Source organism: Lactuca sativa, chromosome 4 (genome assembly GCF_002870075.4).
Source record: "Lactuca sativa cultivar Salinas chromosome 4, Lsat_Salinas_v11, whole genome shotgun sequence".
In the NCBI taxonomy this organism is placed as follows: Eukaryota; Viridiplantae; Streptophyta; class Magnoliopsida; order Asterales; family Asteraceae; genus Lactuca; species Lactuca sativa.
The window spans coordinates 368,670,082-368,679,293 of NC_056626.2; the positions used below are offsets into that span (position 1 = coordinate 368,670,082).

The following is a 9,212-nucleotide window of genomic DNA, read 5'->3' on the forward strand; positions in this document are numbered from 1 at the left end:
TATTATATTCCTATTTATATATTCTTATTACATGATGTGTTAATCACATTTTGATGTTTTGTAGGATCGAAGAAAATAAAGGAAGCTTAAGAGGAAGTAAAGGCTGAGTTTGATCATGAAGAAATGGATTTCGGTCACATGGTCAAATGATCAGGATTTGGAGCAGCTACTTAAGAGTTATGATAGATTACTTACGAATATTTAGAAAAATAGTTTTTATATGCATTTGCATTGTAAGGACAAGTTTTCCGTATTTTTTTATCAATAAAATAAATTTTTATTTTATCTTATTTTACGTTTCCTTGCAATGGCATTTATGAAAATTGGTGTTTGTATTTTTATTGTTAGCAATTTTGAAAGTGGATTTGCTTCTTATCGCTTGTGGAAATGTTATAATTTACCAAGTGAGGAAGGATTTTCATCACCCAAGTTTCAATTGGATAGAAACTTGGAGTCATGTGATTTGGATTGTGTGATGTATGAGAATCTTGATCTTTGGCAAATTGAGACTAATTCCTTGTTCACATGTATATTTGAGTGAAGTGAAGGATTAAAGGATCTAGTGCACATTGATGTGAACTGATAAGATCCACCACAAAGGACGATAAACTCTATTCATCATGACTTACTGTTGGTTCGGTAAATATGGTTATGCTTACAATATTAAGTATAATTTTGATACCTTGAAAAAGTTTCAAAGTATAGCATAACGAATAAGAAGAATCCATTGGGCAGAAAGATGAAAGTTTCTCCAATCTGAAAGGAAAGGAGAGTACTTTAGTATCATGTTTTATGATCGTCCTAATTATTATGGAACCATGTCACAATTGATCCTCTACGGACACCTTAGTGCATTTATATGACTAATAATAGGAATCGAGTATTGTTGAAATGGTTAAATCAAAAGGATGTGTCGTACTTCATTCTGATATCAAGTTTTGGAATTATACTCTAATTACTTAAAGATTGTACCTTGAGTAATATGTTCTAAGTAGGTTTACAACACGTCATGAAATGTGGAGTAGAAATGTTTTCTTACTCTTGCACATTTGAAATTGGTAGTTGTGATGTTTTGGTTTAAACAAAGACCAACTAAGACCAATTATATGAAGTGTTTTTTTATAAGAACCCACACTAACTTTTGAATATTTTTTTGTTGAGAAATGTTGTTTGGCAGAGAATCTTATATGTCAAGAAGTCAGTGGGAGTCTTGTTGATCTTGAAAAGTTTCAAGAATAAACCTTTTATTAATCACTAGCACACGACTTGAGGTTGATAACCTATCGTGTTGACATAATCTTGTTTTTGTGCCCATTCCAGCTAAGTAGACCATGCATGTGAGTTCTATAAGTTCTCATTTGATCCAATAAGACAAAGCACCTTGATCAGTGAAAGTACATTGATCTATATGGGTGAGCTGCTCAATAACTTGGAAGCACTAGTAGACCCTTGTGCTACCGGATGGCAAGAAATTACGATTAAGCAAGTTCAGTCCATATGAGTTTGAATGTGTCATAAACCTTGTCTTATTATTATAGGGTTCAAAGTACGCTATGGATTATGGCAATGGGCCCCCTTGATGAAGTGTAGGTTAAAATCCCAAGACTTGTCTTTTCCCTATAAATAGTCATGTATTATTCCTAATTAGGGTTAAGAGTGATGCAAAATGTAGCCGCCAAACATTGTGAGGTTTCTTATGTAGAGTTAGATTCTTTAGTCTATTCTAAAAGTGTAATTTGTAACGCCCGTAGATCCGGGCTAGTCAATTTAGAGACCATAAGCATCAAAATTGACTTTTTGATGGAAGATTATTTAGAAGGATTAATCTTAACCAAGTTGTAGTATATGTCACAAGGTTTCTGTGCATATAAAGAACGCCAAAATCCGAGTTATAACGAAGAAGTTATGACCTGTCGAAGTTTCATGACAAAACCAGCACGACCCAGCGCGACCCAACGCGACGTAAATTGTGAATTTAAGGTAGATAGATATCTATCCTTAATGATCTAAACGAGAGTCGAATATGTCTTCGATATTAGTCCAACGATAAAAAGACAGATGAAAACGGAGTTCAGATGAAGGAGTTATGAATTTCGAACGGAGTATTCTTGTCCCGGCCTACTAAAGATAATATATAAGTAATATATTTATAATATATTAAAAATAAAGTCAAAATTAGCCAATGGAGTCTAAACGAGAGTTGTAGAGCATAATCTCACCTACATGGCGAGTCTTCTGACACCTCTGGGAGTCCCCCAGATGAACCTTGCGATGAGCATGCAGTAACGACCAAGCCCACGACGTGGCAAGGGCAGATTTTGCCCTATAAATAGATTTGAAGGGCAAGCCGAGTTTGGTTGCTCATTCTCTCATCTCACACCCATATTACATCGTTTTACGTGCAATTTTAACCCCCCGAAGCCATGGTATCATCCCGAGACCCGAATCGAGTTCCGAAACACCGAAGATCCCGAGAAGAAAAGAGTTTCCGAGCCGAAGCTCTGCCCGCGAGAAGTCCGGTGTGTGAAGAGATCACAATTTCACCGAAGGACACTACTTATACAAGACGTAGTGCTGCCCGATCATCTTCTGATCAGGTGAGTGTGTAGTTACTTTCTTCTAACACATTAATATTAAGTATTTGCTATGAAATATGTGCTATGTGTGTATATATAATGTTGTTTATTTGAGATGTTTGTGGGATCGATAAATTATATAGGTTTTAATGAGTTAAACTGTATATGTATTTTGTATCTGCAAATATGTTGGGTAGAACATGGGTACATAAGATTGCTGATATGTGATAAAAGATGACTTGGATCATGAGATAAAAGGATAAAGAGATAAACTTGTTTTAGATCCGAGAGTATGGATCAGAGCAGGAGGTTAGTTTTAGATCCAAGGGTATGGATCAGATCAAGAGGTTAGTTTTAGGTCCGGGAATAGGCAAATTTAAGATCCGGGAGTACAAATTATCTATTTTAGAAGTACGTATTCATTCGATAAGGTATCATGTGTATAGTCCATTTTAGGAACGTGATTTTAAATACGAGTATTGATTATAATATGAAATATACATATGTATGTGAAGTATTTGTCATTGTCCAAAATACGTGTTAGATATATTTGATAATATACAACGTGTGAATCAGATATGGTTCAATATGTGTTAAGATGTGTATATATGATACTTTTACTTAAAACCTTGTGTTAAGTATACACTAGTTAGCGTTTCCTAAACGGAGATAGTATCAAAAATTGATTATAAACATCGTAGGTTTGCCTAGTGATGGGTTAAGACTTAAATGGGATGTTTAGTTCAATTAAGATTGGAATTTGGGTAGTCTCTTATTAAGAGTACGTGTGGGGTGAGATTGATGATCGGTGGAGTACATCCTACGTACAGAAGTACATTTTATGTACGAAGTATTTTTCAAAGCTCTGTGTCTTGGGTGCTGCTTGTGCCAGGGTACTATTATGTTCTTGGGTATGATTCTTTCGCATACCAGAGTACTATAATGTGGCAGAAGTACTATCTTGTACGGAGTCTTTTTGACAATTTTGTGTGTCGGTTACGGGAGCGTACGGGAGTACTCTAGTAGTATTTCCCCATACTTTTATTTTGAGAGAGCTTTGGAGTCAGCGTTTCTTTTATGAGGTGATCGACCAAGCTTCATATGTCAGCGTTTTCTTTCACGAAGTAATTAAGGGAACTTCGTAGACTGCCTAATAAAGTGTGTCTGTAATAGACCATTGCTAGGTATGTCTGGTGTTATATTGCTGGATAGGGTGCATATGGGGGTGAAATACCTCATGCATTCAGGCCATTGCTACGTAAAGTTCGTTGTTGGGATAGGTAGAGTCTGGGGGTATAATACCTCATGATAGTCGGACCACGCCTAGGCATTGTTATCTAGATAACTACCCCTGACTTAAAATGTCTTGTGGTTCTTTCTTTTACGAACAAAGGTTCATGGTGAAACTTATTGCATTCCCCTATTTTGATGTATTTATTGATCCTCGTTTGCTGCTAGGGAATTTCTGAAGCAACTTCGTCAGTTGTTGTTCATATCGATTTCCTTAGGCTAGATCTCGTAAGATCATTGTAAAGGGTCAGTATGTGGGGATCGACGGGATGGGATAGATAGTTTTAGAAATATGGTATATATGCGTTAATAATATTAGTGGTTTTGCAGGATCGAGATATACATTATTATCATCATTGTTTGAACTAAGAGCTCTCGTACTCTATGTTCCTTAGGTGATTGGGTTCACCAGGGATATTTGAACTAAGAGTTCATTAGGTGTTTTTGAACTAGGTGTTCATTAATTATTGTGAACTGCGAGTTCATCATAGGTAATCTAAGAACCTTTGCATCACTAAAATTTGTGCCAATTCCTTAGGGCAATCCTTAGGAATGAATGAGAGAAGGGTAATCGGTTCTTAGGATAAATATTTAAGAAATAAATGGAGATAAAGGGGGTGGGTAATTGGATTGATTATTTGATAATTAAATATAATAATTATATTATTGTGGGTTGAAAACCCTATATGCTCACCAGGCTCCCAAGCCTGACCCTCTCAGTTTTCTTTGTATTACAGGTTATGGCACGAGAGCATAAGTTGGCTGACATAACGAGAGATTTTGGATTATAGGCCAGTAGTTATGAATAACTGTTGTAAGGTCTATTTTGTTCTGTTTATGCTTTTGGTCTGTATTAAACATGACATCCCGAGATTTTTTTATAAAATGAAATACATTTCTTTAAAGAAATGTTTTGATAAATCTTTATCATATTTTGGGAACAAATTTCGCAACTGTTTTCTTTAAAAGATTACTTTGATTTTAAAAAAAAAACAAAGAATAAACAAATCGGTCTTTTCTGGCCGTAAAATTGGGGATGTCACATAATTTATTCCTCATGTTTTGAATAAATCAAGTGATCATTCGACATATCGTCTTTATTGTGTTTGTTTTATTTTCTGTATCTTGTTCATCAAATCGCAATTAGGGTCTTAATCTCAACAAGTGGTATCAAAGTGGGTGTTTGAAGATCTATTGATTATTGAAGTATAGGTTCTTGATTTAATGATTTTCTACAAAAGTTATTGAAGATTATTGGTGTTTTGGCATTTTGGAATCAAAATTCTGTTCAAACAACTGCTCATGGAGACTGATGGTACTGTTCATCTGGTATATCTTTTAATCCGTTTCATTTTTCTATTCATTGGGTTGATCTGATAATTTGTTTGATGTTAATGGATCTATTTCTCTTGATTTAGTCCATTTATTCGATTCTATTTTGTTCTTGATCCCAACTAGTCTGTTTACTGTTCATTCTTTAGCGCACAATAATCGTTCACTGTTTATTGTTCCTAAATCGGCGATTGATATCTCATATCTCGCATATAATTTTTTTTACAATTAAATGATCAGTTGTTTTGTTGTACCTTACAACTCTTGATTTCTATTTGACTTTGGTCTTGCTCCTGAGTGTTGCTCTTCTAATCGGTTTAGTTTAACCTAATCAAACTTAGAACCAATGAAGAACAAATATAGAAAAATCGATGAATGTAAGTTTTGGAACAATAGGGTAATGAACATTTGGCTGTCGGAAGAATATTATTCGATTGGGACTTAATTACACTCTGGAATTGCTAAATCCATCTGGATCACACTGCTCAAAATGAATGAATCGGAATGTTTGTATGCTTGTTCGTTATTTGTTGGTCAACCCTGAAAGTCAAAATCGACATGAATGAACTTACCTACGAACCTAAATGGAATCGTAACATACTTTTGAAATAGGATACAAGCCTGTGTTTGGAACTATTGGGTTTAATCGAAATGATATGAACATATGTTTGCAATTTCCAGTCAAGAAAAAGGTCAAAATTGAAATATGTGAAAGACCTTACCTGCGAATGAATGAAATCGGGGTGATTTGAGCGGATGTTCCTGCGAGTCAAACTAACAAAGTCAAAATTGATGTATTACGAACATCTAACCTACGAATGATTGGGGGTTGACAACCTGCGAACGATCGGAACTAGGCTCGCACTCGTTTTTCACCAATGAATGTTCGGAGTATGATACCTTGGATTCGTGGTTGACTGTATTTCGCATCAGGACTGTGATTGACTGATTCACAGCGAAAGGTCTAGGAATCGGGGATGGAAATCTGGGCTTGCAATTTTAATCCCTACAACCGTCATAATAAAAATCGGATTCAGATCCTACTATTCGTTGTTGGGATGATCTGAATTTGGAATGTTTGGATTCGAGGACTAACTTCGATTCGCATATGCACGACTCGTAGCGAACCACTTGCGATTTGAACTACGAATGTCTCAGATTCGCACTATGTGACTCGAAATCGGGATCCATGTTGGCTTAGATTCGCAACTCACATATGGACCTTGTGGTCGGAACGAAAGTCTACACAGAGTTATTTTATTTATTGGATTCGCAGTTCACGAGTAGTTCTTTTAATCAGACGCTAAATTGGGGGAGAAGATAATAAAGTTTCATTTTTGGTCCCTGCAACTTTAGTGATTTGACAGTTCTGGTCCTTGTATTTTTTGTGACTTGGCATTTTTGGATCATTTCTAGAAATTGTTACAAATGAAGGGGAGTATGATGAAGAATTATTAATTTAGTCCCTTGACTTTCAACAATGTGACAGTTTCAGCCTATTTTTCGAAAAGTTTGCAAATTTGAGGGTTGGTGAACAGTTTTAGATTTTTTAATGTGCATAATTTTTTTTTTCATGAACAGAAAATTAAGGATTCCAACAAGTCTTGGCGGTTCGGAAAGTCGTTTTTTACGATAACATCAAATTTTTTCGACTCTTTCGGATTTTAAACTTCATTGTTTATATCATTTTCCGTGGGGGCATGATATTTATTTATCCATTCAAGATCATTCTCATGACCATTTGAAGGTTTTACAATCACGTTCTTTATTATAAATCGGGGGAGAATTTGGTATGACCATTCAAAATTGGATTTGTGACTTTTCAAATTAGAATATTTTTGATGAAGCTTGTGGTAGAATTATGAAGGTAGCTTTTACAGTCGCAGTTCTTCATCGAGCTCTTCTAAAGCTTTTATAGAGAAGTAGCCTTTACAATATCAGTTCTTCGTCGAGCTCTTCTAAGACCTTGATATATCTCTGACTTCTAGTATTTTCTCGATCAAGTGGCATTACAAATCATAAAATTTGGGATGTTACATGATATTTTTTGGTGGCTTATATCATTAGCTTATTTGAAGATCATTGTGACTTGGAGGGGGAGTTCTTCAAAGACAAGAAGTGATTTTGTTTCTTTATTCTGAAATGGGTTTTTATAGCGGGTTTGGCTTTCATGAAAATCTTTGGGATTACGTTATAAAATGAAGTTTAAAGACATTACTTCAGTGCTTGGTTTATATATATCCTAGAACCCGTTTTTGAAGACTATTGAAGAATCAAGATTCATGGATTGCTTTAAATATTCCTCGTCGTGGGATCTTTTCTTATTTGCTAGATGCTAGTTTTGGAAGTTGATGCCTTGTCATCCATTCCATACTTTGAGGGGGAGATTATAGGGTTCAAAGTACTCTATGTATTATGGCAATGGCCCCCCTTGATGAAGTGTAGGTTAAAAGCCCAAGACTTGTCTTTTCCCTATAAATAGTCATGTATTGTTCATAATTAGGGTTAAGAGTGAAGCAAAATTGTAACACTCGTAGATCCGGGCTAGTCAAATTAGAGGCAATAAGTGTCGAAAACAACTTTTCGTCAAAAGATTATTTAGAATAAATAATCTTAACCAAGTTGTAGAATATGTCACAAGGTTTCCGTACATATAAAGAACGCCGAAATCCGAGTTATAACGAAGAAGTTATGACCCGTCGAAGCTTCGCGATGGAACCGGCACGTCACCGGGAAGCATAAATAGTGAATTTACGATAGAATGAGTTTTATCCTTAGTGATCTAAATGAAAGTCGTAGAATAAGTTAAACCGAGAGCATCCATAAAAAGAACACCTAAGTCTGACTTCGTATGAAGAAGTTATGATTTTTCGAAGTTTCGGCTTAGCAGTGTACAGCCCGAAATTCGAATAATAGATCGAGCGGTTTTAGCTGACACGACCTAAATGAGAATCGAAGATCTTATTAAGAGTAGCGTAACGAGAAAAAGATGGGCAAAAACGGACATCGGATGAGGAAGTTATGAGAATTTAACAGACCAATCCTGTCCCGATCCTGTCCCGGCCTGTTAATAATATAACTTTTAAAATAGAGCCAAAATTAGCCGACAGAGTCTAAACGAAAGTTGTAGAGTACGTTCTTTCCTTCGCGTGGATATAAAGAACGTCAAAAACGGAGTTCGTATGAGAAAGTTACGAATTTTTAAAGATTTTAGTCGAATTTGCGAAGCCTAGTGAGGAGCTGGTGACGTGGCAGCATCTGGGCCACCCATCACTGATGAAGAAACGCGCTTCGGATCTTGCCACGTAGCCCTCGCATACGCCCCGCGTCTGAAGACATTACGCCCCGCGCTCCGACCCTTGTGCGGTTCTGAGAAGAGCCACGATGACCCAGCAGCGAAGCGACGCGTGTCGACCTTATCCAAACTTACGCCCAACGTAAGACTTCGGTACGCCCAGCGTAAGTCCGAAGCCTCGCCTATAAAAGGAGGCCGAGGGCAGCCACTTCTCTCACACCAAATCCTTCTACTTTCTCTCTCTACTTTCTCTAACTACCCCCTAACCCCCTCCTAAGCCTAGGTAAACCCCCTAGCACCCGAAGGAAGCCCCGAGGCTCCCGGAGTCCCGAGAAAAAGGGTCTTTCGGTTTCGAAACGCTGCTCCAAATAAAACCCGGTTTTCTTTAAAATCCGCTTTAAGTGAGCTACGCTTACGCAACTTTTAATATAGCTTTCAAATAATTATAGTAATGTTATTAGGTCCTTAAAATAATTATTTGGGCTATTATTATGAGTTATATTGAGTGTTATTTAACGCTTATATAATAATAATAATAGTCAGACCATTAATTTGTCGCGGTTATCGTTAAACTAAACCCTAGTGGTATTGGTACTAGGTTTTATCAAAGGAAAATTGTTTTGAGAGTATCGAAGCATTGTCCGAGTGCTGAGTCACCACCTTTCAAGTGAGTGCATAGTTACTTTCATCTTACACATAGATATGAAGTATTTTATATA

The 9,212-nt window shown here is 36.4% G+C and overlaps 1 long non-coding RNA gene across 1 annotated transcript; it reads right to left on the reverse strand.

Annotated features, from left to right (window-relative positions):
* Positions 1-5,290: 5,290 nt before the first annotated feature.
* On the reverse strand, positions 5,291-6,443 carry LOC122197826 (uncharacterized). The gene is made up of 3 exons (XR_006191516.2): positions 6,036-6,443; positions 5,921-5,960; positions 5,291-5,738 (listed from the first exon to the last, which is right to left on the reverse strand). It is a non-coding gene; the product is annotated as an uncharacterized LOC122197826 (long non-coding RNA).
* Positions 6,444-9,212: the final 2,769 nt, after the last annotated feature.